This window comes from Falco punctatus (assembly GCF_963210335.1).
Source record: "Falco punctatus genome assembly, chromosome: 4".
In the NCBI taxonomy this organism is placed as follows: Eukaryota; Metazoa; Chordata; class Aves; order Falconiformes; family Falconidae; genus Falco; species Falco punctatus.
In genome coordinates, this window is record NC_137583.1 from 99,054,867 (window position 1) to 99,082,866 (window position 28,000).

The 28,000-nt window shown below is 43.0% G+C and overlaps 1 protein-coding gene and 1 long non-coding RNA gene across 6 annotated transcripts in view; one reads left to right on the plus strand and one right to left on the minus strand.

The window, feature by feature from the left end:
- LOC308063828 overlaps positions 1–28,000 on the plus strand; it is a 59,584-nt gene extending 31,584 nt beyond the window's left edge. The window contains exon 2 of the long non-coding RNA XR_013928092.1: positions 29–28,000. This is a non-coding gene — a long non-coding RNA (uncharacterized lncRNA). The remainder of the gene's footprint in view (positions 1–28) is intronic.
- Positions 1–28,000, minus strand: part of TMEM108 (transmembrane protein 108) — a 253,085-nt gene that overhangs the window by 20,245 nt on the left and 204,840 nt on the right. The gene's annotated exons all lie outside the window — the stretch shown is intronic.

Sequence of the window (28,000 nt, forward strand, 5' to 3'; positions counted from 1 at the left end):
GTTGCTGATCCTATTTATGTTACTGCAGAACCTTTGGCTTCTAAAAGACCTACCATCAATGTCACTGGACCTTCTGAAGAGTTTTGACAATGACACAAATAGCTGTGGCCTCTGATGGAAAGCTTAAAATAGGATCTTGCCAAAGAGAGGATGGAGTTGGTGTCCAGATGCTGACTCAAGCAAGGGTATCTGTTTCACAGGCAGCAATAAGAAGGTGGAAAGAAGGATTCAAAGCCATCTTAAAAAGGTTTCTGACAACTCCCCAAAACAATGAGTAACTTCAGATATGTAAAAGTTACATGCTTTGTCTAAGGCAGCTGTGGCTCTGGCAGGCAATTCACCCCATCCACAGGCTGACCCCAGAGAGGCTCCTCGCTTGCCCTTAGCAAAAGAGGTCACATAGAGGATGATGAGCTTTAAGGAGATGTCCAGCTTTCAGCTGATGAAAATTAGGTGAGATGAATCCCACCTTATATCCCTCTATCTATTTACATGGCATCATCATAAAGCAAACCAAGGATTTTAGTACAGTAAAGGTATTAAATCAAAGTGATGTTTGAAAAGGTGAAAAGTAGTCTCTGTATTACAATACCTTCCAGGAGAGGAAACCCTACTGCTCTGGACATTCAGAATCAGTTTCTACAGAACACCAAACAACGAGCCATAGAGAGCAACGCTTCATTGGCATGAAGAGTGGACTAGAGCAGGGCCTGGCAGCCTTTCCATGGTAATGCATTAGGAAGCATTTTTCCTTCCCATATTAGAGGGTAAGTGGGCAAGCATAATTCAGCTGAATCTAGGAGCTGCTGCCTCTCAAAGAAACAGCACACTACCAATCAGCTGCGCCTGACCCCTGCAAGGCAAGACGTTTGGTGCCTGCTGAACTGGAAAGCGGCAGATAGTGTGAGGAAGTAGGAGCCACTTACTCATGCAAAATCCTTTTTCCAAAAAAGCACAGCTCCTAGACCTGCTGCATTATTTTCAAAATTCTCCCACTTGCAGCTGAAGGTAACCAAGTCAGAAGCTTTCGATTCCAGCACATGATACGTCTTCCAAACCTAATTTCTTCAGCACCAAGCCCCCAGCTCTAAGTAATTTACACCAACATACCTATTAATCAAGGACGCTTATTCGAGGCTCAGGATACTCCTTCATTACAGCATAGTCATTTTTAGCTTGTCTTTTCTAAGGAAACATTTCTAGAGGCAGTTTGTCTATCCCTCTGTCTCTCCCAGTAACTTCTGATCCATGGCTGATTTCAAATATTTTAACATACTGTATGACAACTGGTGAGGAGACAGAGCAGTGTGTCCTACTCATGGATCCCTCTGCTTTGACAATGCAGACCTTTTTTTCTCTACTTTGCAAAAGCTGTTCTTAAATTCTCCAGCTGCAGGTACAGAAATGTTGATACTGCAGCCAGAAGGGACGTTATAGTTATGCATAGGCTGACTAAGTTCTACAAAACCTGAAGGTATTTCAGTCATTTCATCTGTTCACTCTAAGTAATTTGGATGATTTATTACCTATGTCCCCTTCAAACACATTCTTATCTCCAAGTGCCTGGTTATCCTTGTGCTTGATCTCCAATGAGAGCTTGTAATGAGGAACTTGCACCAATTTGTTAATGTGAGCAGGTAACACACAACTAGAAAGTAACTGTTACATTTACCTACAGGAAAGCTTTACCATTTTTTTTGACCATTGCCCAGTTGAAGGAAAAGGGACACTGTGCCTCAGAGCGTGTAAATGGGCAGCAGAGGCTTGTGCAGTTATTCACTGTCCCAATTTATCATCTGGGCAAATCAGAAACAAACCAGGTCAGGATCAAGGGAGTCAGCATTCCCAGTATGGGGACTATCTACTGGTTTTGGGGGTACAAAGGGTCAGAAATGGCAATAATTCCCAAGGTGGACTTGGGGTATAAAAGGCAGCGACAATTTCCACATCCAGATTTTCCCCTGTGAGCACAGCCTGAGGATGTAAGGTTACACATGAATCAGCCAGAAAGGCTGTAATGTGCTGTTCTTATTATCTGCTGGATTATAGAGGGCTAGCAAAGCCTCTGGAGTGGATGTAAGGTTGCTAGGGAAAGAAGTGAGCTGTTATTTTTCATTTCTGCTCATCCTTCCTACAAACTAGCAACAGCTTTCTTTTGGCTTCTGGAACAGAAGTTTGTATTGCCTCTTAGCTGTCTTGAGGTGAACCTGGCTTCAGCTAAGGGTGATTCCAGAATAACCTGGAAGTTCATCATGGCCCAGCTGCACTGAGCCACGTGGGTGCTCCATGAGCTGCTCTTCCAGGAAGTCTGCTAATGGCCTGAGGGGGGAAGCCCTCCACAGCCTGCAAAAAATGGAGATGCATGCCTGAAACTCAGGAGTTTCAGGGGTGCATGTTGCATTATGATGTACAAGGATAAAAGGGAAAGACCAAATTCCCTTCTTGAACATATCAGCTGCTCATTGCAGAGATGAAGAAAGGGGGCTTTGCTCCATTAAGTGAATTGCAGGATTGCACAGGTACGGAGATACGGATTTTTTGCCATCCTCTGAAGGAATGGTAGTCCAACGTGATGTAGTAAATCGTATGCTCTTGTAAGTAAGGTCACAGCAGTAGCTGGATATAATTTCTGCTAATGAGAGCAGGACTCTGCTGCTTATATTTCACTCAGTGTTACTGCTCCTGAATTAGATTCGAGAGGTGGAGATATGCAATATCATACACAAAGAACATAAGGGTGAGACGACATGGTGATACAGTGTACTTGATTAGTCAGGGGATCAGGAATTCAAGTGGAAATACGTATGAAGTTAGGAACAGGATCTCACTTTATAAAAATATGCTCTATCAACTCTGCAGTTCATTCACGTCTGCAATTCGTATTTCCTATTCACCATGAATGCACTTACAAAACAAAGTAAAATGTTTCACCTTTCTGTGTGGATGGTCTCTTTCGACAAGCACATTTGCATTTTTTTAAAAACAATTCACTACCAATATGTATGTGCTACTTCGGAATGTTACTTTGAACATGTGTTGGTCTTGTCTTTTGACAGGAACACGTTGCATATCTGAAATATCATTTACATTCAATGGTTTAAATGTTCAGTGGTCTCAGGTCATTAGAGTTTCATCCTGCCTTAAATGTGACAGGCTGGTGCTGTCATATGCGCTTCTTCACACCATCAACATAGAGTCACTGTTTGGAATAATAGTAATAATAATGAGCATAGCCCCTATCACACCATAATTTGCTCAGTACTTTACAAGTAAGATATTCTGTCTCTCCTTTCTGGTTAAAACTGCCTCTATTTATATTCAGGAGAGAATCTACTTCACCCATTCCTGAAATGTCATCACCTCCACAATTTTATTTTGGAAGGAAATTGGGCTGACAACCCTAACAACTTCTGATTATTCACAGAACAGCCCTTGTGAAGAGATTAAATGTACCAGCGTTCCATGTTGCCCTGTCAGCACACAGCCCTTCAGGGATCTTCTCTTGATGTGAAATTTAGCTCAGCCCCAATGTTCATTCATCCTTGACTTCTGTTTTGTTAATACCAGTTATGCTGTTGGTGATATGACGTGGACATCTTATCTCTCTCCTTCCCCCTCCAGCAACCACGCTGGAAGCCTCATTTAATTTCAGTCAGGCTATTACATAGTTCCCAAGGCATGGTACTTACTCTTCAGCTCTTGCTGATGGGGGATGGACCCAGTGGGCAAACCAGAGAGCGGCTGTTCTCCTACCTCTCCCCTGCACCATCTCCCCTCCAGGAGCAGAGCATCTGTGCAATGTTGCACAGCAACCCTTGATGGCTACCAAGAGAGCACCCAGTGCTCAGACACCTCTGCCTTTACAGTAGATGTACAGCCTGGGTGTCCTGTGCTGATAAAGCATCACAGCAGCAAAGTCCTGAGGTGCTTGTCCTAATACTTTGCTGTGTGATCTGTCTCTAGCCCTGTGATCAGACTGCTCTGCTTTTGAAAGCTATTGATTTTTATTTTTTTTTTCTGGTGGCAGTGCAGGAACGTCAGCCATGTAACAGGAACATTCAATTTTTGGTAGTTTCAGTGCCTACCTCAGTGGTAGCACCTGGCTTCACTGCACCGCCCTTAATATGTCTGACTGCCTGGGTCCCAGAGAGGGCTTGAGATTTCCTGATGCATCAGCAACAAACTAAACACAGCTGTGGGTTCCCTCCTCAGAAACGATGCAAGTGCAAACATACCCAGTGGTGCATTTGGAAAGACAAATTCATCTCTGAAATAGCTAATAACATGTTTTTACTGCTTACACTGCCCTGATCCAGGCTTTCCTTGGTCTGGACTTAATTTATTAATATACAAAACATAGCCTTGAAACTAGGGCACAGCAGAGCTAACGACAAACATAGAACTTTCCTGTTCAAGCACTCTGAATGAACTACGGTTAAACATCACTCTGGGTCCTCAACAGACAGATGCTGGAGGAGCTGTGTGGCAGTCATATGTTACATTCCCATGAAATGCAATGATAGTACTGACGTAAGTGTCTTGTCATGCTTTTGCCTTATTACTTTTCCCCTTTCTCTCTTTTTAAGCATTCTCAGCTGTCATTGCACCCAAGCAGTAAAATTATTCCCACAGTAAAGTGCAACATCGTAAAGCAATTCTGTTTGGAGACAGAGCACTAAGTGTGGCATATCAGCGTTAAAGCTGCAGAAGAACATTAGTCTTTGCATTAATGTTAACTACCACGGCTAAGAGAATATATTAGCAACAGCCTTAGTAAAGGTCAGGACACCAAGAGGAAGTAATACCAAGAAGCATTACACAAAGGACATAATTTTAAGATAAAGTGCTGAGTTTCAGCCCCATTCAATGTGAGTTGAAAGGACTGGGTGGAAATAAATAACGGAAGGCTTGCTTGAGGGACCAATTTCAGGACCATTGATAGCAGTGCCAGAAAAAGTCCACCAGGACAGATGGTGGCTTCTGCTGCACCAATGTAAATCCAGGACGACCCCTCTCCAATTAGTAAGATTATTCAGCATACAAATGACTCTGAGAGGAGAACAGGAACTAAAGGAACCAGCAGAGGTGAAACAAGGTTGGGAGCTGAAGGCCTATGACCAAATGAAAAGTAAATAATCTGAAGTTTAATGGCAATTAAGAACTGGAAGGAGTAGTCAAAGGAGTGGAGAGGTTCGCCTTTTGTTCTGTTTAAATCTGTACTGGGTGGGCCACCTGAACCCATCATGGCAGCTCAGCTCAATTAATGCTTGGGTGCTTAATTCCCCTTTTCCTGGTTTGTTGGAAATTAGAGTTTCAGCCAAACAGGAGACTTAAATAAAACTCAAGTACTTGCCTACCAAAGATGCGAAAAACAGCTGCTTGGCCCAAGATTATTTGCAGACCATAACTTGTATATAGTAGCTAAAAATGAGTTATCTGACATGAACCAAGGTTAGTGGCAGAAATGCCTAAGGTAACAAGAAACCCGCCTAAGGTTATATTTTGATGCAGTCAGAATCTGACTTCTAGGTTTTGGCCCTGCCTCAGCAAGGCCCTGGAGTGAGAGCCGCTTCCATCTGATGTCAGTGCCGTCACCATCACACATGATCAACGCTTTACTGAACCGGGACCAGGGCGGGAGCAGGCAGATGAAGCAGAGGGAGCAGCAAAATCAACACGAACCTCTGCTGTTACAGGCCTAAACCAGAGAAGATTTTTGAGAGGATGTACAGCATGCAGTTCTTTATGGAGCTACTTTACTCTCCCATTCTGCTGTGCTTATTTAGTGTATGTTTATTCAAAAGTGTCCCTGCTGGGAGCTGCTCCTGCATGCTCATTCACTGTCAATTACAGTGCCAGAAACACAGCAGCACCTACAGCAACATTTCTATTGCATTGCAACTATTTCCTTAAGATGACCTTGGGGCCGAGATATTTACCAGGAGAGAAATAAAACAAAAAGAGGAAAAAATGACACAGCAACAGTTTGCAACAATTTGTGGAGGTGGTGTGATTTGAACTTGCACACTACAGGCAAACACTTTGTACTTGCTATGGCAATACAAAGCATGTCTTACTCAGAACTCTGTGACAACTTCTGCCTCTGTGTAAATTAATACTTCCAATTAGTCCTGTTTTATTTCACATCCATCACAGGAGATTCACTGTTAGGGCTTTGAACAATACAAATCCATACACTGGTAATTACGAAAAAATACATTTAGCAAGACACAAATGTTTCATATTTATCAGCAGTGCCTTGGGCGCTTTACAGGGTTTTTTCTAACACATTTTTAATTTCTGCTGTCAGATTTCTCTTTGAGTGTAGTAACTAACTGGAGTCAAAGGTTGTATAACTTCACACTGGGCTCAGGCTTGGCTACTTAATTTTTCGGTATGCCTCTTGAAAAAATCATCTAGCTACCATGCATGCGTCCAAGGCAGTAACTGATCTCCCAAGCTACGTGGCATGCACCATGTAGGGGGAAAAAAATATCCAGACTTATTCCTTGAAATTACATCATATTACCTAACTTATCCAGTGCTGTTTCCAAACTTTCTCTCTCTTTATATGTAAAATCTTTGGCACATACTAAAAATATATGTGGAATAATTTAGAAAGCACTGAAAAGATGGCAAAAGGGAAGAATGTACTTAGGGCTCTGACCAGAATTATGGTTCCCTAATAAGCCTATGGTTTTAAGAGACATATAACTGTCACAATAATTATTTAACTGGGCTAAAAATTTTCAGGTTTGGAGTCAGTCCAGATATGATATTTCCAGAGGACAGGAGAAGGAGCAATATAAGGCTCAGCCCTGAACCAAAGCAGAGGAAGTGCTCATCTCTGCTTGCTCACTAGGGTCTTGGGTGCAGCTGGACACAAACACCTTTTCACCACTGCAGCAGCTGCTCTTGGCAAAGCATGATTAAAAAGTCAATACGAATACAACAATTTTTACAAGTTATTTTAAAAATCATCCCTGAAGATAAATATTTATTTTTTAAAATGAAACATGTGGAATTGTTGGAAAACAAAACAACTGACAGCAAGCTTTAATCAGAGCAGGAGATTTTCACTGATGCTTTATTGTCCAGTCACCTACAGAGTGCCCCTGGAGGCACAGGAAGATCACGACCTCACTCGACAAGGCCCTTCTGATATAAGAAGACTGTCTGCATAGCCCTGCATTATCTTAACAGCTCTATCCCACTGTCTAACATAGACCTTGACGTGAGTGGGGGACAGGGCTGATGAAGGGGAAATGGTGTATTGGGAAAGTTCTGCCTCTTGGTTTCTGGAATGGCAGCAAGAGACGTGCTCAAGGGCAGGCTGAGTCACTTTGCAGAGAGCTGCTCTGCTTCATCACTGCTTCAAAGGGAAATATTTGAAAACTCTATCTCTTTGTGGCTCCAGACAATGGTCTAGTGAGAAAGAGAGGGCATCATAAGCTCTGGGGCCAGGTATCACATGCAGATAGCATCAGGGTTTTCCTACTTGCTTCCATGCAGCCCATATGGGGACCATGGAGAAAAACCACAGGGAAATCTTAGCAGGGATGAAACCAGCAGGTTGCTGTAGAAATTATTCTTTTAAATCCTTTAAGTTTTAGTAAAGATGCAGATCTTTTTCTACAGCAGGCTAAAACTTGTCCTGTGTGATTCCACAGAGGCTTTTTAACTGTAGAGGGTGTTAACTTTTCCACAAGAGATGGAGGTGAAAAGCCTCAACCTCTCCAGGCACAAGGAAGGAGGGAGGGAGGGAGAAAGGGATGGAAGAAGCTCATTTGGCTTTTCCTGCAGCAGATGTGTGGGGTGAGCAGACCCCACCTAGCCCTTCATTTTCAGTTCCTGGCCCAGGCAACACACATGCTTGACCATCTCATAGGCACTTCGGAGCAACAGACCAGACCCTCAGCTCATATGAGTCACCCGGCCCTACTGAAACGCCAAAAGCACTGCCAACTCGAGGCCATCCTGGGGCTGGCTCTGCACCTGGAAAGCTGCAAGGCCAAGTGCACTCTATCGTTTCATGACATTTTCACAACACACTGAAAGCCAGCAGTGCAGAGCAACCCCTCCAAAGCTCCAGCCTCATCACGGTGGCACAGTTCATTAACAGAATCATGTCAATGTGTGCTTCTCCCTACACCTCCCTCCTGAGACAGTGCTGTTGAGCTACTAGCCTTAAACAAACACACTGATTGCAAGAGGGAGGAGGAAAGGGAGGACTGAAGGGGAAGGGAGAAACGGAATAATATTTTTAGATGGCATGAGAAAATAACCAATTGTAATCTCCATTTAAAAAAAATGAATCACCCATTCATTCATTCACAGGAATGAATATGATCAAACTCATCCTCCATTGAATAAGCATTGCTGATGGAAGTTATGCAAATCCATTCCTAGCAGACTCCTGGTGGTGTACATTTACATGCCTTCCCGTGATGTGTATATGATTATGCTGAAGAGTCTTCTTGTCCAAAGATGAAATCTGTGGACTGAGAAGCCCTCCCTCCTGTGTACCCACAGGCAAGAGGCACGCTATGGCAGTAGTTGCAGGGGAATAAGGCTGGGCATTTCAGTGTTATTTCTAACTAACATATTATTTCTTGTTCATCTTTTTATCAATAAACAGATTAGAAAAAAACACAATATTTTATAGTTCATATCTAGGTTCCTCTTCCAGTAAACACATCACGGTCTTTCATTTGTCAGAAGTTAGAAAAAACTAGTGACACAGGCTGCCCAAGAAAGACAGTACCATGGATCAGATGGAGCATGCTGAGGTTGTCTAAGTGTCCACACAGCATGGTCTCCATTGGGACAGGAGATAAAAATTCAGACTTGCAAGGCTCCTTCTTAGTCTTTATTACAGACCCTGGGCAAAATTATCTCATATGGAGGCACCATCTTGACATGGCAAAACCTCTTACATGTATCCACGACACAGCTTATGAAGATAAAACCTATTTGAAAGGATGCCTGCTCACGCAAAGTGAAGCCACAATCACATTTGCTTAACTCTAAATGTGTGTTATGACAACCGAAGCTTAGCTCAGGTGTCAGGTTTGAGTGCTCTGACACCAATTCAGAAGAGGTAAAATATCATGAAATGAGTGGATGAGAGCCCTGGTTGACACACTGACCTCAGCTAGACCCAGGGGGCCTTGCCGAGACACATGGCTGTTGGACCAAGTAGAGAATAGCACTAAGAGATACCAGGGGATGGCTGGACCATTTGGGGAGGCTTCTTGTGATGGTTTAGGAGTAGAAAGACTTGATTTCTTAACTGCTGTTCCTCTGCTGTTTGCCTGATACAGCAGTGACAATCTGATAATGGGCACAGGCTGGGAAAATCCACTTTTTGTAAATATGCTATGGGTTTGAGGGTTTTAACACACCTGCTCCCTTTAACCGTTTACAGCTTACAGTGATTTTTCTTGGTTCAAGCAGCTTATTTGAAGATGAAGGGTCAGATTTGGTGGAATGTTATGGGGAATTTATGTGGAATTTCACACAAAGGCTCAGCTTGATAGAAACAAGAAGTTTCACCCAACAAAAAACCCAAGTCAAAGGCTAGTTCAAACCCACTGAACGGATTTACGTGACTGATCACACATAACTTTGGTAAGATGTAGTTTATACTTGTGTTCTGGGTTTCTAAAAAATGAAAGTTTGTCTCTCTTTACTGTCACTAACATGTCAAGTCAAAGCCCGAAACTGACATGTAAATGGCACCATTAACTCTTTAACTACCACTCCCTGGAATGGGGAAGATATTAGAGAGACCCCTGCAGATAGCAGGCTTAGACCATTGGTAGAAGGAAGGAAAAGAAGAAGGAAGGACAAAAGAGATGCCTCAGGGAGTAGAGAGAAAGACAGAGGAAGGAAAAGGGGAACAGAGAAAAGCAGGCATAGAAAATGGTGGAGTACGCACATTTTCTTACCAAGCGACACTGGATACAAGAAATATGTCCAGAATAATGTTACCTGCAAAAGTTAATTGCTATACATGACCAAATCCCTTTTCTGATCATTGCACAAATCTCCCATTGACATGGCCGAGATATTTACTCCATGCTGAATGCACATTATTTATACTTCAGCCCATGGATTCACATCAGAGCTGGAATGGGGCCTTTCGTGCAGAATAAATCTGACATTCCTCCTTTTGACCTCTGTCTAACATTCTAGGAAAAACAAATTTCTTCATGAATATGTACAAAATGTGCCAAGATGAGTTCTGCCCTCAGACTGGCATTTCAGTGGGGCTGTGCTGCTGTATTTCAAAGCAAAATTTGGCCTTCGACTCTAATTGCTCCCAACTCTAGAAACATTGAATTGATTTTCTTCAGACATGAACTGTTTTCTCCTTCATCACCGAGGTCTATAAAACAAGCCGAGTTCAAATTTCCTAGCGTCAGCTGTTCTTGAGTTATGAGGGCAGAGAAGCTGCAACCGGAACAAATAGGAATAGCTGGTTTCTCTTCACACCCACATATCATAAAGAAAAGCCATGCTGATTTTGCTGAGAATTCTTGAAATATTCACCTTTAGGCTGAGGCCAAGCCTGAAAAGTACACTGCCACCCCCTGAGGAACTTTCTTAAGAAAATTAGAAACAAGTGGAAAACGGGGGTAAGCCTGGAAACAGAAATCAATCTGAAGCCATAACAGTGGTTTGTTTCCACAGGAGTAATCAGCAATTCCCACGCCTCCATCATAAATTAGCTTTGTAAGAGCCTCCATGCTCCTGAGTTGGACTGTGGCTTTCTTCTTTCCTAGAAGACATTTTTGTTCCTAGCATCAGATAATCACAGGCTGTTTAGGGTAATTTTAATCGGTTTCTTATGTATGTCTGGCAGACAGGAATCCTGCCATGAAGACTATCAGAAATATCTGCAAGACTTCACCCAGATCCTTGCTCACTGCCTGCTTTGGCAGCTCCCTCTTTCAAGTTCAGCCTTGCAGCCCAGACTGCAGCCAGAACCGTGTGAGCAGGACTCCACACTGCTGTTTGCAAAGCCCACCCAGGGGTTTTATCATCATCATCCGATATATTTATGGCTTTCATGTTGAGACACATCGGTTGGATTTAGGGGTCCTCATTGCATTAGACATTGCAGAGACCTTGTAGTCATCCATCTGTTCTCCAATGAAAACTTGCATCCATGTATGTCTACTGCAGCTTTGAGAAAAGCAAAGTAGATTTTTAAAAATCTGAGCCACTGGAAACAAAAGCCCCAGCTCCAAATGCTCACAGTGGAGGGTTCAAGGAGGAATTTGAATTCGGCGCTTAAAAACTAACTTGCTTTGTTGCGGATAACACACACAGATGGACAAGAAAAGCTGTTTTAATTCCAGTTGTCCCTTTTTCACTAAAAATTACTTGCACTTGAAAGCCTACTGACCAGCCTAACTGCATGCACATCCTTAGCCAAAGGCAGTGGTTATGAAACACCACAGAAGTACCCCGTTTCACATGTCATTCGCTGGGATAGGGAATCTCTAGTACAGCATGCAGACACAGAGGACATCATGTGGGGCCACCACGTGAAAACATGTTATTACTCAGTTGTCACACTGTCAAAAGCTGCAACTACTCACTGCTCTAGTGAGCCATGAATGACTTGCTTTGCTCCTCACCAAGCTCTCCCAGTAAATACAGAAATACCGAGACAGAAATGGCCGTACCTAGATCACCAGAAAGAGAGGACGCAGAGATGCTGAAATACATTTTTTATGGTGATCAAGAGCAAGTGCTGTGGGCAGCAGACAGCAGTTTCTCAAGGACCCAGATGCCTGCTCTGCCATTTTTGCTTCATGATTCTAAGACAAAAAGCCTGCATAGTCATCCTGTAGCATGATTCCCCATCAGTTTCAGTCTCACCTTGATTCTGTGATGATGATGAGGATATAACAAGATGCAAAGGGGATCAGGATCTGCCTTTCCATGAGGCACCTGCGATGCACTGAACTCACATTAGCAGAGCCGAGGGCAGATTTGGACCCATTATCTTTTGGCTGTTTTGTGAAATCAAGTGTAATAGTGAAGCTGTTCTTTAGAAATGAGTTACAGGGTATGCACGTTTATGGGGCTTTGCTCCCTAAGGTGCATGCATGTAACTCCCATTTAGCTAAAGTGGCTGATGTGGGAATGCTGAGGACAAATTAATAGGAGGTTTACCACTCAGACTTTCCATGAACACACAGCATTCTTATTTAAAAATAATAGAATAATGGTATTTGTAAAGCATCTGCAACTCAGCATTCAGAACACCAGGGGAATTTGTTTAGAAAAACATTTCAAAGCCTGAAAACAATGGTGTAAAGCAATAGTAGCAACAATTTAAAGAAAAGCAGATACAATCTTGCCCAGGGACTTAGGGGAAAGGGGATCAGGAAGCCTTTCTTTTTTTTTTCTTTTTTTTTTAATATATATATTTTAAAAAGACATTTTTAAAGTGGGAAAACAAGATCAGATAGATTTTAGGAAGGAGCAGAAGAGACAGGCAGTCAGCAGGGCTGTGGGATCCTAGTAGAGATCACACAGGATCTGGTTGCACTGCATATGAAAGAAGTTACGTTTAGTGGGCAGGCGACCCTGTGTTTCTCGCTGCCTTTCCAATGGGCAGGTGATTTAGTACAGGCTCAGCTGCCTGGGATGTGCATATGGAGTACCTCTATGTCCTGGCCAGGACTCAGCAGTCCTGCAGTGTGCTCTTGCTGTCTACACTGCAAAAGTAAGAGTACAGGAATGATGTCTGCACCACAGGGAGTACTGATGCATCACCGTGAGTGCACGGTCAATTTGTTTTATGGATCCACTTCCTGAGCATGTAATTAATGAGTCCAGAAACTATAAACACCAAGCCTCAAGCATGCCCTGTTGCATTGATAGACAAGTGACTGTGAAGAGCTAGGCTCGGATATCATGTGGATGTTTCCGTTTTTCTTCAAAAGGAACCTCAGAGGCTGCATGTAAAGGAACAGCAGGGAACACAAGGAAAGCCACCCAAGCCTTGACATCAGGTGTGCTGCCCTGCCTGCCTCTGCCTTTTCAGGAGTTGCCAAAGGAACCTTCTTGTGAAGCTGCAGAATGGTTGTCTGCAACACCTCAGAGTAGAGGGACAGAGCCTGCTGTGTCCCATGATGTTCTGGCCTCCTCCTGCCCAAAGTGGGGCAGGACACAGCTGATCCAGCCTGCTTATGCCCCACTGTCCATGTAATGAATGGAGCAGGGGCTTAAATAAAAGGACTTACTATGGGATGCTGCAACCAGATGGCTTTTTAAGGATATAGTAATATAAATATATATATAAACATGTAGCATGTTATATATACATCAGTCTATCTACCTACTACATATACAGTTTTATATCTATCTATCTATATAGATACAGAAATAAACATAAACCATATAATATACATACACACCATTTTAAGACACGAAGTAACAATAGTTCAAAACATTTGGTGCCAAATTTCACTGTTGCTTTGCACAGCCAGACATCCTCCAGTTGACTCAATATACTTTGATTAAAATACCTGGTGGAGGGAGAGGTGCACAGCCAGCACCTTTCTGCAGCTGCCCTCACACACAGGCACGACAGCAGCCAAAGACATGAGGGCAAACTGGCATGGCAAACCAACCTCCCTCAGGTTTCTGTTCTATTTCTGTTCTGCTAAAGGGTAGGAGCCCCAGCTGATGAGCTTGCTACTGAGTGAGAGCTGGGATGGAAATTAAATAGATGGAACATCTGCCTGCATGTACAGAGGGTGGCAAATAGGGAGGGGGAAACAGTTGATACATAGCGGTTGCTGTAGAGCAGTAAATATTAGCATTAATTTTGCTCATCACAACTGCACATTCATTATAGTTTTCCACGTACCAAATCCATAAGTCTATATGTGCTGAGCCAGTGGCTTGCCATAGCAAGCAGCAAATAATGAATGATGTATTACCTCTCTTATAATGGATTGGTTATTTCAACTGTACTTGCCTTGATGTGATGGAATAAATGACAGCAATTTTCCTAATACATGGGTTTTCTGCTCTCCCCCTCCTTTCAAACAGGGCAGAAAGGTGTCCTTTAACATTTAAAGCCATGGAAGAACACAATATGTATGATGGTAAATGACTATAATGTAGTATGCCATAAACTGTAAGTACTGTCTGGTTTGGAAGGAAGATGACGTGAGGTATAAAGAAGGTATTTTACACATGACAGAGGTAATAAATCTAGAGTTTGCTGGAGGATTTAGATCCAACTGGAAATAAATCCATTGCAAATATTTTTGAAGTATTGTATAGCTACATTAAGAGAGGACTCTGCCACTGAGCTGAAAGTGCTTCTGGTTCAGCTGGTGATATTACAGCTTTGCCACTCAAATATTGATAATACCAATCAGTTTTCTATTTCAGACTGATGATGGGAAATGTATGGCATGAGCAATGTATTGCATGAGCAATATTACCATATTCTCCATTAAAATACAACATCCAATTCAACAGCAAAGAATTGCTGGTTAATGCCATCCATTAAGATAAAGAAATTGGATGGGGTGAGTACATCACAGCCCTCGTCCTTCCCTGTGCTCTGCTTGCCTTGCTCGTGAGGCCAAGTTATGACCAAGAAATTGGAAAAAGCAGCCAGGAGTAAGTTTCCATAAGCCTAACCCCATTACTAGCACACAGCGACCAAGAGCCCTTGCCCCAGGGAGCTCAAACAATACCACCAAATTCAGCCTGCACAATCCCAGGAGAAGCAGGTGTGGCCGGAGGCTCCTGCAGAGAGGTCCCTCCATGCCTGCAGAAACCCAGAGGAAAAGGACCTTGGTGACACCTCCATCATAAGGTTATCTTGGGGGAGGAAACCACCAGGCAGGGGGAAAGCACAGGTCATTTCAGGGCTGGGAATACTAGCAAATTCTTAGGGTAACACGGATGACTCCATTACAAATTACTCGGGTTTGTTCAAGTTAAGATGCAAAGATTCAGGGTCTGACCCTGAGGCCACTGCCATCAGTGGAAGGATGCCCACTAATCTAAGGTGGCTTTAGATAAAACCCTTAGTTTGGCCCTCATTTTGTACAAGCATGTAGGGCATGGAGGCCTTATTCTGTCCCCACCGAATGGTCGTGGCCCTGCACTGCTCTAGTCCTTGGCAAGAGGATGAAATCATGCTGGGAACTCAAGTAATTCCCACGGCGTGAGGCCCACTCTGCCCTTCAGTACGGCTGGATGCTAAGCCGGCTGTTAAATGCTGCCTGCAGCCAGCTGCACTATCTCTAGCTGCTGAGGCTCTCATCTTCCCTCTGAGAAGAGGCAACACCTCTTGGTGATATGGCAGTTGTCCCTTCTTTTTGCTGGCTTGGACATGGAAGTCCCTGCCACCCCAAGGTATTTTGATCCTCATTACATTATTAATTTTCCAACACTTCCATTGTGCATTGGGGTTCTCAGTCCTCAAAGTTTTACCAGACGCAGCAGACTGGACACCACAGTGGCAGTAGTTGCTCCTGATGTTTATCATCACTAATATTACTGTTTTTCACCGCAGGTATTTTTTACCCCCTGATGAATGCTGACTAGTCTCTTTCCCTTCTGCCACTTTGCTTAAGTCACATTTACCCTCAGAGAAAAATGTGGCAGCATCACGAATAGGAATGGAAAGCTCTGTCATATGGAGACGCTAGGATGCAACGTGATTATCATGTTAACCAACTCGCTGCCCTTTGGATGCTTGGCCCACATCCAGCAAAGTGACATCAACATGGTGCTCTGGGCACATGCTGCAAGTTGTCAGATTGTACCGAAATGTCAAACAGTGTCCTGGATGCTGAGGGGATCTCAGGACCTGATCAGCGAAGTGCTGCACATCTCTGCCTGGCTGGATCCATGCTCCCTCAGCAACAAGTGCAGCACACGCGCTGGGGCAGCAGGTCTGATCCACCCTCTTGGAAAGCCACTCAGACCATTACATAATCCCCCGGGGGCAAGCAGGCCAAGGGATATCCTTCGTTATTTTCTACAGCAAACACTAGGTGCAATAAGTAAAAATATTAAATGGGCATCTGGCCTCTCCTTGCTAATAGAGAGCCTTTTCTTGTGGGATTTCTTTCAGACCTTCTACTGAAATGCAAGCATTTTGGGGAACCTTGTGTGCTTTGTCTTGGGTAAATCAAGGACTGAATTTGCAACCATATAGATCACTGGAGCCTGAGGAGCCCTGGCTCCCAGTAGGGGCCCATACACTGATGTTCTGGCACCCATCTGCTAGCCACCGAGACATGACCCACCTGTGGCAGGCAAAGGCACAGACTGAACCCTCTTTTCCAGCACTGGGCTGCCAGTTATACCCCTTTCCCAGTGCTGTCACACATAAACTGGGCAGCAGCCCGATCCCAGGCATGGCGCAGCAAATCCAGGGTCAGGACTTTGCTTTCTGAGGTTCCTCAGGTTTGGCAGCAGTACAGCCATGCCCACAGTCTTGCCCTTTTAGCAAATCAAGGTTCCCTTCCTACCCAGTCTATCTTTTGTCTTCTCCCTAATCCATCAGTGAAGTTACAAAGCTGAATTTCCATGGCAACAGACTGTGTGGTTAGAGAGAAAGTACTAGGCAGGATCAAGCATCTGAAGTGGACTTGGGAAAGGGAAAGAACAACATTACTTAAAAAAATTAACAGTCATAATAGAAGGAATAATACAAAGAAAACAACAGGCAGGTCAGATAATCTGCTCCTGGTGTAAAGACTCCTTTTGGTTTCTGACAAAGCCAGCACCAGCAAAAACACCCTTTTGTACATGCAGAAACCCAATTTGTCTCTTTACTTCCTTTGAAGTCAACAGCAACTCCAACAGGAGCAAGATATGGTTGTCCAAGAATTTGCAGGGGAATTCCCAGCCATCAGGAAAATTCCCCAGTATCTGCCTCTTGCGTAGGAAGAGTCCACTGCATGTTGTCACAAGCCTCTAGTGAAAGAGCATTGCCACCTCCACAGGTGGTGGGACACAGAGATTTTAAACATGTTTTTCTAAACAGAGGGCATGGCAACACATTTTTCTTTTAATCATCTCAAAGGTGTAGTGACCACAGCCTAACACCATGTTTAATTAGCAATCAATTGTTTGCTCCCTGGCATAGCCCTAAACCAGGCTCCCACCCCACAACCAGGTGCTCCTGGGGGACCAGCTGCCAGTGCCTCCAGCATCCACACTGCACACCCCGTGGAGGCAGTGGAGGCAACAGAGTGAGCCCATAGATGGTCAGCACAACTCCAGTGAGCGTGAGCAATGGGGGCAGCGAGGTGGGAATACAGACTTCCCCCAGTGATGCTGCCATCCCTTTGGAGTCAGACAACTTGTCGCACAGGGAGCTGCATTTTTGCAGGAAGGCTGGCAGTTAGAATTCTCCTGTTTTTAATAGGGTCTCCTGCTGTGCCTGAGACACAGTCACTGAGGTGGCCCCCATGCGAAGTGCCTGCCGTCACATCACAGCTGTCACACAATGCTGGTGCTGACGGGCTGGAGCCCTGTCACAGACCCAGTGCCTTGCCTTCCCTTTCAGCAATGCCACAACGCCGCAGTATATTGCCTGTCCGCCTTTGTCACTACCTTCCCCTTCCAGTCCATGATCTAGGATCTACAGTTCTTCAGAGAAATCCAATTAAGGACGTTGAGTGAGCCCCTCTTCAGACGAAAGCCACCAATTCATTAAGCTATTGCTGCCTACACCCAAAGAGTGAAAAATGTGTTTCCCCCCTTCCCCCCAGCAATGCTGCCTCCCCTCCTTTCCCTGCAATCAGCACACACTGCACATCAGAGGAGACAAGAGGCTTTGGGGTCTCTGCGTTCCCCACAGGGGATTTTTCTCCCTTATTCAGGAAAAATCGAGGAGGCAGGCAGTATCAGACCCCGAAAACATTCTGGTGATGTTTGGAGGGGAGGCAGGCAGATACAGAGAAAAACCTCTAGCACCTATCTGAGATTTATAATGTGCATGGGTCTCTGTGACTTAAATTTCTCATTTTTTTTTCTGCTGCTTGATCTGAGAGCATATTTGCGTCGATCTGAATATTAAAGAAATTCAGAAAGGCAGTGGGGCAAGGAGTAGGGCAGAGACTGACAGGAAAATAAGAAACCAGGGAGGTGGCACAGTCACGGTATTGCAGACAGACCAGGTTAAAAGATGAAGAAAAGAGGTGACGTGCCTGGCCATCAGGCAAAACTGCTCAACTTAAATATGCTTTCTTCCCGCCCCCCCCTTAATTTTCTCAAATACACATTTTATGCTCTGTTCATAGGCTACACATACTCTCTTTGAACTAAAGGTTTTCTGACACTGGGTGACAGAAGAGCTACGCCACAGCTTTGCACCAAAGTGCTATGGAGCAATCCCCGCTCCAGGACAGTTCCTCTGAACCATGTCTCCAGAACAAATCCAGAGCTTGACCTGGCTCCCAGGAATGTGCGTTTAGCACACCTGGGCAGATAAAAGCATTAACAAACCCTATCTGATTAAATGGTGCTCTGCAATCCTGAAAATTGAAGGGGAATGTACGTGTGCATGGTGGGACACAGCAGAGTACTGAAGCACTCCAGCCTCTTCATGGTATGTGGCTGTCAGTGGCTCTAGGAGGTGGAACATACTCAGCTCCATAAAAAAGAGCAAGAAGAGACAGTATGTCCATAGCCCCTCTGCCAAAGGACCACATGGAAAAGCTAATCATGCCTGTAAGACCAAATCATCACCACTTTTATTATTATTCCCTTTCCCCAGCATAATACTCCTTTGTCCATAAAGCCAGGAAAAGTCTAGGAGGTATTGAGAGAGAGCGTGCCAGCCCCATGGCATGTTCCCCATCATGCTGACTTTACAAAAATCCTTCACTGGGTTACAAAACCGATTCACACATATGACTAAGGACCATAGCCTGTGTTCAATATCCAGGGATTCATCAGTAATGGATGACAGCATAGTCACCAAGAAGATGGCTATTTGGAAGCTTTATTACCAATGGCTTAAAGGGAGTAGGAGACACTCACAATTGTAAAATTTTACGCGTACATCTTATGTGTCTCTGTGTATAAATATATATATGCACACATATGTACATAATCACACAAACCCCTCTAATTAGTATTTTCACACTCAAATTCTTATACTGCCCCTACAATGTAATTAGCATTATCATTCTATTAATTAAAATTTTCTGCTGTCTTGAATTTAAGGATAGCACATATGGTGGCTTGTATTACTGAAGTATAAAATCATCGCTTCTCTTAACTCTAAGCTAAGATTCCTCTCACTTTTCCCCATATGCTGTTTTGAGGGTTAGCTTTGCTGTGATTTCCTTCTCTCCCTTATTGATATTGAAATATTCTTACTTCCGATTCTACTTTCATTGCTCCTATTGGTTTCACACATTTTCTTCACATGGTCATGAGTACTTACTGTTTTTATGATTTGCACATTTCCACCCATATATAAACTGGCTCTCATACAAGTCATTCAAAATTACATTTTGATTAAAAAAAGACATAACAATGTCATTTCTTCCATCCAGCTTTCAGATCAGTTTCGCAATGAGCCAGTTAACGAAATCTTGACTTGTTTATCTGCGGTTTCCAGGTTGGATTATAGCTGCATTTGGGGGGCCATTTCCTGCCTTTCTGTTTTGTTAAGAATCTACTCCAAACTTGGCAGCTACTGAAAAGTTGTGCGCTCTTCTCACAACTTGTTATCTTCCATCTTTATTCAGGCATTGCACTTGGCTACCTTTTGAGGCTTGAAATTAACATGTTATTATTGTTTCTGAAGACCCTTTAAACTTTGACTCCTACCTATTGGAGAAATTTTTATTTCTGTTTACGTACTTGCTCATAATTTGGGTTCTGTTTCCAATCTGTCACTTGCTAAACCATCTGTGCCATCTGGAATGTGCCTGGCCCCAATTTGGTGGAATTCTCTTCCTTATGAAATTCATGAGATTCAGCCTGCAGATGCTTTCACTGCTTCTCTGACAAATTTACTTAATTTGGAAGCTTTGAGGTTTGCATTTTTGTCAGTTTCCAGGACCGCATCCTGTTCTTGTTACTATGTTATAGGTGGTGGGGTTATCTTGAACAGGGATATGTATGAAACAGGAGAAACCTTTCAGTTTCAACAGCTTTGACATACAAGTGAACACAAAGATTTGGGTACCAAAGATCCTTATGAGCCATTTTCCCTCTAGTATGCCATAAAATCACAGGCACTGTAGAACACAGGTATAAGGTAAATGAAATTAATAGCTACGCAGAATGTCGCCATCAGGTTTATGTTCCGGATTAATTGGTGCTGCAGGTTACAGCATACAGGAAGAACTGGAACAGCCAAGACTCTGGCTCAAATATTCCATCAAGGTGAAAGCATAACTTAGCCATCTGTAGATAAATCCTTCTATCTGTGAGAATTTTTAACTCCTGAGAAACAAAACCATACTGGAGATCTCCTGAGGATCTGATTTTGGTGTTTTCCAAACCACTGAGGTGGGCCCAGTAGCCTCATGAAGACTGATGAAACTGGCCAAACTTTTAAAGGATTATCTGAATGATCCCTGGCTAATCAAAATATGCTGGACCAACCATGGGTAAAATGGTGCCAAATAGGGTCTACGTGCTTCTAAATTGGCCTTCATAAAGGTTACTCACTTCTCAATGCCCAGGATGACATACTTTACAGGAAAGCATTCCTACTTTTTTATTTGTTGATGCTTCCCTTTTCTGGACCAAGTTCAGCTCCTAGAAACTAAAGTTTTAATGTACAATGACAGAAAAATTTGGTCTGAAGAGCACAGTTCTAACACATAGCCAAAATTAGAATCATATTAATTTTTATGTGAAAGAAAAATGAACTTTTCCGTAAGTTTTATCTCACTCCCATTCAAACTGCAAGTTCCTAGACAGACATCATGAAATATGTAAAGTATGTTAGTATGTATTCTAGCACCTTACAAAAGTGAGCTGATTTCCAGGGGGATAATCCCTCCCCAGCAGAAGTAATTCACAGAAAATGAGAAAACCCAGGTAATGAAAAGGTATTGAAGCCAGATGGTACCTAAGTCCATCTTGCTGTGCTTACCTGTTTTTCTCTGTCACTCCCCCATGGCTGCCATGATCATCCCACTTCATATTACAGCATTAAAGAAAAGTTCTGATGATCAGCATTTAGCCTGCTATATCATCAGAAAATGTTCAAAGTGAGCAGGTGGTCAGGGAGAAACCCTACCAAACCACATTGTGTTCTACATGGAGAACAAGACAGGACACCATTCACAACAACCTCTACTGAATCATTTCCTTACAGCTATCAACATTGCCATGCGTTTTTTGTGGCAGTCACAAAAACACTACAGTAGGACCTCAGCAAATAGGGAACATGAAGATAAACGAGCTTTGCCGGTTATGTTTTCTTCCTCACTGTAAGGGAGTCACGGAGCTATATTTCGCACTATTAACAGCAACACAACTGCCATGGCTTGAAGCTCTCACTAAGATCAGATGAACAACCTGACACCAGTTCGTGGAAGTGCACTGTATTTCCATGTCCTAATTTTACTGCCCAATTCAGATACGTTGTTACTGTGATTACAGATGTGTTTAGTAATAATAAAACGCACAAAGAAACCTTATAAGGTTAAAAGGTGCTATCTGAATTTATATTTTTTAATGTCATTAGCACAAAACACTCCCTTGGAAGACCCAAAGCAGTATAGTCTGGATTGATGCTAACGGGCAGCATCCCAGCAGGAAAGTGATGCATGCTTCATCACGATGCTGGAAGGAGTTTGTCTGCTAGCCAAAATCTCTCTCCTACTGTTTATAAAGCAGTACCCCACTGAACTACCCCCCTTTTTACAGTTCATTACTGCACAGTCTTTTAAAGGGATTGGCTGCTGTTCAATTTCATGGCTTCAAAGTTGCAGAAAAGCACCTTTCAGGGTATCTAACCTTCCCTCCAATCTCATGGCTACTCAGCATGCTAGGTAATATTTCACTAGGTCTCTTGCTCAGAAATGCCTTGTTCATTGCTCCTGTGATAATCCCAAGCGAACAGAAAATCCATCGATCCCTTGTACCGCAAGTAATTAGAACTGGGGCTGCATATCATTCTTGCAAAGTTGTATGGGTCAGGATTTTAAACATGATACGGTTTTCAGTGGATTCAGCACTCAGCCTCTGAATAATGTAGCCTATAAATTGAAAGTGTCTTTAAAAGATGACATTTTTATTCTTTATTGTCCTCAATTACTGTTGCTGTAATTCGAAAACAAAGCTGGTGTTTCTCCTGTTCATAGGATACTAAGATTGTGATGAGAGGCATTACATTGTATGTGTTGTAACTTCTAAATTCTCCTAACAATTTTTATGATTCTCTTGAATTAATTGATCTCCCTTGTGTACTCATATTTTCACATTTGATTGGAGGAAATTAATTTTATTACCATAAAAAAGCCTTCTGAAATTCTTTTATGATGAGCTTGCTCTATTTATCTAGCCGTTAAGCTGTGACGAAAGCAACACCTCTAACGGCTCAGTCAAAAACCTTCTACTGGCAACACATATAATTCTGCTGTGAGGGGTTAATCTTTTATTAGATTATAGTTATTGTAAAAGCTGGCATTCAATTGTTTAATAGGGTTTCTTAATTCTAATCTTCTTCACTCTAAGAAATAGCTAGAGGTAGATGATAAGAAAGGTCTCGAGGCTTTACTGCAGTTGCACGGCTTCCTAGGCATGAACTATAATTACTTACAGGCTATTTGTAAATAACAAAATCCTTTTATTTCCTTTCCAGCCAATGCCACCAACATTTTAATAAAACATTTAGGAATTACAGAGAGAAACAAACTATTTCATGAATGAATTGCAAAAATCAGATTATACAGATGTGCATGTAGATGGTTTCCACAAGCTCCTGCTGGCCACCAGCGCTTTCTGCCACACCTCTGGTAGGAAGGAATTTATTTGAATTCACTAGACAGTTTTGAAAGAAGAGAAAATGCATACCCTTTTGGGGTACCACTCAGCTGCAGACAAAGACTATTGTGACCTCTGGGAAGGCTGATGAGAACCATTTATAATCTGACTGACTCGTCTCAGCATTAAAACGCCTAATACAATTAGTTCTGTCCTTATGAGACAGAAATTATGTTTCCAAGCACACATTTCACTTGACAATACATGTTATTTGTGGGTGGACTCCATCCTGGGCTTCAAGTTCTCAGCACCGGGTGGGACTGAGAGCACCTGAACCAAAAAGCGTTGCTGGGGCCTGCCAGGAGTGTAAATTTAGGAGTGTGTATTTTTGTGGCCTTGGTAGTTGCTGAAATAATAAAATATTTTTGCTTATTCACTGAACATAAATTTTAGTTAACAGTTCCATGTACTGCAGGACAAATCCAAAATGACACTTGTAACTGACCTTGTAATTGTGGAAAACATACTAAAGAAAACCAGGGAAAACAGATAATGATTCCCTATAATGGAGTATGCTAAGGAGTGAAAAAGAATGCTGACTCCTAAGGAATTTCCCAGTTTTCTTTTCAAGCCTCTTTCTAATGCACTTACAAATGCATAAATTGTTCTAATGCTCTTTAGGTCATAAAAAACAAATTGGAAGGGTAAGAACTGTTTTTCCTTGTCAAATTGGGCACCCTACCTAGTTACAGAAATGAAGACAGTCTGCTTCCTTCTCACCATGCCATCATGATCAAAGGAACAGGATGCAAAATTTTTCCTCACTGGAACATATTGTATTCAAAGCCCTTTGTAGGCACCTCACAGCAAAATACAAGTGTCTGGTATGAGATGAAAAGAGAATACATGTATTTATTTATTCAGGATGGCATTGTGCAGCTCCAAAAGAAATGTATGCATACATGTATGTCTGTATACGGGGGTCGCTAACGAGGACAGCACTGTCTGTGGGGTGCTCTCTTCCCCCCGGACAAAACCTCAGCCTTGAAGAGGACTCGCAGGCTACCACTGACTCCTGGTGGGTCTCTGCCATCCCTTCCTCTGTTACCAGGCAACATTATCAGTGATGCTGCACATGTGTGCTGGACATTAATTACCACTTTCTGCTCGCTGTTTATATTTTCATGTATGCATTTTCCTTTAGAAACATTGGGTATTCTAGAGCGTCCATGTCAGAAACGTTACAGCATTCTGATTTTGAACAGGCTGCTACTACCTGTCCTCTAAAAACTCACTCTCCAACCTCCTCAGTGTTTTATATTGAAATGCCCCAAATGATGGGGCTCACTTAAAAAGCTGGCAAGGTTTTACTGTAGGAGACGGTCTCACCATTGTAAGCAGCATCCCTTTTTTCCTTCAGAAAAACTCTTCCAACATTCCTCCATGCTAGTGTAGTCTCTGTGTCCGTGGGCAGCCTATGGTTTCTCTAGCCGCACATATTATAAATGTGAAAATGTTCCAGAATACACAAGACATGATTTCAGAAAGGCAGAATTATCTGTCATCACCCTGCCTCTGGTTTCACTGCAACAACACAATACTTTCAGTCTCTTACAAGAACCTTCAAGAAAGAATTTAGGGTATATGGCTCTTCTAATCCTCATAAATCTGGAATTACCCCAATTACCAAGAAGAGACATCATTAAAAAAGAATGACTGGACAACTACCTTCTCAACGTCACTGTCACTACACTGACAATTTAATTAAAACTGCTGTGCGTTTAGGTATAACTAGTTTGTATCAATAAGGAAGACACAGATTTTTAAAAAATTTTCAGACCGCACTCAACAAAACATACCTCAGCGCTGCTACTTAGGGATTACATCAATTAACAGATTTTATCATTCTTGGAGATAGGTGACTATCTCAAAAGAAAATCCTCATCTTCATATGGCATCTTCATATAAATGGAGTTGACTAGAAATTAATCATCTTTACTGCAAAAACCATGACCCTGAGTATATGAACATCATATTCATTATATAATACTCCACATTTTTTTTCCCTGTTTTTCTGCGTGATGTAGAAAATGAAGAAATATGTGAAGGAATTAGAAAGTAGACAAAGAAAAGATTATTTTTCAATTTACTGTACCATTTTTTGACAGCAGAAGTCTACTCTGACTCTGGTCTCATATGCTCAGGTGTAAATGTGGAGCAGTGGCCTTGATGCCTGTGGAGTTAGGGGAGCCAGGTGCTTACTCATTGAAAACTGATGCTCTCCTTTCCAGATCAAAAACTCGGGGAACTGTTGCAGTGATTCCTGTCACGTTTTGTGACTTTCTTCAAACACGGAAACAACCTCACTTGAAAAGCTCTGCTTCACTTTTTAATATGTTTCTGTCCCATGTGAGCCTTTAATGCTTCAATATCAAAAGGCAACTAAATAAACCCCAAAAGCATTTTCTAATCTCCTATTATTTAAGCCAATCTCAGGATTTCTTGGAGCCTAACTAATGATTTTCAAGCACTTAGGGCTGCGATGACTCCAGCTGGGTATGTGGTATCCACTTATTTTATTTAGTAAATTACTTTGTAACAACTGCTCGCCTTTTCACATGTCTGATCCCTGACATCCAGTTTTACCAAAGCCGAGCCCAAGCCTGTTCCAGCAGAAAGGCTGTGGCACTCACTTCAGTCAGACCCTCTGCCAGTACTTTTTTGATCTGGACACGGAGCACTGATAATATCCTGCCTTCACAAAGCAGAGCTTCAGATGGGGGATGCAAAAGATGCCGACAGAGTAAAGGAAAGGCCAAGCAGTGAAGAGAAAAGCACCTCTGAAGTCAAGGAGCCTGAAATACACTGGAAGGGCAAAGGTTGCCTTTGATCTCCTTCCTGTTCTTTTCTGACATGCTGGTTTCTCCAGAAAGATGAAATTCAGATATGACCTCTGCCTATTTTCCTGGCATGCGCTGATTTGCAGTCCTTAGCAGAAAGAGGGAAGCGGGATAGTAAGGCAGATCGAGTAGTTTGCATGCAATTAGCAGAAAGAAACAGGCAATGCTTTCAGTGTCAGCAGGTTGCATCTGCTGGAGCAAAACCCAGCTCTCATGAACTACTATCATGACAGCTAGAAAAGAAAACACGCACCTTAAGACCTGGATGTTGTGCAAAAAAGCCAGTGCTGGGTGGAAGAATGGGGGATCCGGGAAAGAAAGCCAACCAGGACATTAAGCTGTCTTGCCAGCATAATGGGCTGGGAAGAACGTGGCCTGCAGTACACTGCCATTGCTCTCAAAACCAGTAGCCTGTGCTCTAACATTCATTACTGCGTATGCAGAGCACGGCTGGAGTGTCCTGGCCACAGCCCTGAGCTGATGGGTGCTGCTGCCCTAGAGCTACAGGACTGCTAGGCCTGCTTCTATTAGTAAAGGCAAAGCAAAGATAAGGTGGTCCTGGCATCCCTTCCCGGCAGGATGGCAGATCCAAAAAGGCCAGCTGCAGGCTAGACCCATGCCTGTAGGTTGCCAAACGCCTTGGTCAATGGTGAGGAATTACAGTTGAAGTTTGTTGAAGAGGAAGCATCAGGGAAGAGGGAAGGTTTGCCACAAGAACAGTAATTTCAGAAACTGGTTCTCTGTTTTGTTTTGTTTCCATGTGGAATTCTCATCCAAATGTATGTTTTTCTGCTGCTGCTTCTGTATTTCAGATTTCTTTTCTTTCTGGGAGCAGCATGTGTTGTCTCTCAGCTGCACTCTTTATGTTCCTCTCAGCCTGCATACCAGCTGCACGGCAACACGCTGCAGGTTGCCAATAAACACAACTGGAAGCCGATGAGACAAGAGTGTCTTTGAAGACTGAGGCACAGCGTTCTCCTTGGGGTGACATGCCATGCCAGATCAAAAGCTCTCTGTATACCCAGACACTGGTGATAACATGGACACTTGATGCAACACAAATGCAGATTAGTATGGTCACCTCCTGATGCAGGAACCTCGAGGTTGCTTGGCTTTTAGAGCCAGATGAAGAGCACAGTCAGGTTTATTTGACTTACATGCTCTCTGAAAGCATCATTCCGAGGGAGAGCTTCCAAAATCATTCAAGTTTTTATTAAGAGCTATCTGGTTTGTTCAACGGCACATATCATCTGTAAGGTCACCTAATCATCTCACACATATAAATCTCCATCTCAGACCTTCCCCTCCCCAGTTCTCCCTCTGTTCCCCAAGGAATCAAGCAAAGCCCCATGAAAACTGGTGGTGTTAGTTGGATTTGATCTCAGCTGGATGTCTCACTGTGCTGGATATCAACACTGACCTGTTGCAGACTGGTGACTGTGTTTATTATATTCATTCATGCTTAGGAAAGTAAATAAATAATTATACAAATACATAGCTCCTCTCAGAACACACTTCAGCACCCCAACACAGTTATGGATTAATTACAAACTGGTTCTGCATGTAGGACAATTAAACACTTACTGGAAAGACAATCACAGCTCTTTAAGCCTTGTACATTTTACTAGCACCACAAGCAAGATTATTGGATATGGTGAAGACATCTTGTTCTGCCAAAGGGCTCCAGCCGCTGATAAATACACCTGGCTGTGGAAAGCCTGTGCAAAGCCACGATGGCCATGGGATGGCACCTGCCATGATGGCGTTGGGACTGGACCTCCTTCATGAAAAAGAGATGAACTTAACATGCAGTTACACTGTGATAATTGCAGTCAGTGCCATAAAGCCAACAACCTTCACCAGGACACGCCTGCTTTGGGGGGAGAGCTAGCAAAATCTTTGGTCTGCAAAAAGACAGTCAGCTGCCCAGAGCAGCTAGAATGCACAGAGCAGCCTGCAGAAGACATCCACACTGGCAGGACCTCTCTCTCTGTGCTGGACTTAATTCTGAACTTCTTGATCAGAGGAACTTCTGGTCAGAAGTTGGTAAACATTTCCTGAAAGAAATGAGGCTTTGAATTGTCTTCACATAAAATGTTTTGGGTTTTTGGTTGGTTTTTTTTTTTTTTTTTTTT